Below are 873 nucleotides of genomic sequence, written 5' to 3'. Positions count from 1 at the left end.
CCTGGATGGGTGTACGATTGCAGGTATGGGGTTCCATTCATTTGTGTCTTAAGTTGAAGTGTATATATATTTTCATAGTTTTTGATTGTAGTGAGCAGTCTTCCAGAAGCCTATGGGCCCTGCCACCTCATTGCACACACCCTCTCACTACCGCACAAATATAATGTAAGTGTGTTTGTTCACGCATATACAACTTAAATGTTTAAAGATCACCCTTTATAGCCTCCATGCTCAGCATTGATGGAACCACTGAAAACCCTTACCATGTATTCATTCCTCAGCCTACCAAAAAGGCGTCATTCATTAATAGTGCAATCAGCATTTAGGGGACGCCAATCCTTTTAAAGGACACGACTAATGAGATGAAGGCATATATTTTACCTAGACACTATTCGGGGTGGCCACAGCGTCTTTTGCTTCAATCTTTGACATAGGCAAAGCGAACCTTGCGTTGCGCGGCAAAATCAAATGAACAATCGACCTCGTTTCACGAGGCGTTCCGAGCGGGCAGGGCGAGGGCGGGAGGTAGTTCGCTTCGCCTCGCGGCCGTTTATAAACTGGCCGCCAACTTCGAGCCTCCAAAGTAAATGTGTTTGAACTGCATGTAACTCTTTTTGCCTGTCTATTTTTGTTAGACCTTAAGGAGTGTGACATGGAAGTCTTGTACGTTGGTTCTGAGCCCTTATTACAGTCTCAATCAGAAAAGCAATTCCTCTCTCTCGCGATAAATTTCAGTGGCAAGGGCAGTTTGTTTACGATAATCAGATGATCGGTGCATTGCGCAGCGAAACCGTTCACCCTGAGCGGTTTGGGCCAGGGCGAAGCGCACCGTGCAGAAAAGCTCAAGTGAACGCAGGGCATTACTCAAACGGT

Source organism: Penaeus monodon, chromosome 28 (genome assembly GCF_015228065.2).
Source record: "Penaeus monodon isolate SGIC_2016 chromosome 28, NSTDA_Pmon_1, whole genome shotgun sequence".
In the NCBI taxonomy this organism is placed as follows: domain Eukaryota; kingdom Metazoa; phylum Arthropoda; class Malacostraca; order Decapoda; family Penaeidae; genus Penaeus; species Penaeus monodon.
This window is presented reverse-complemented; position numbering follows the sequence as displayed.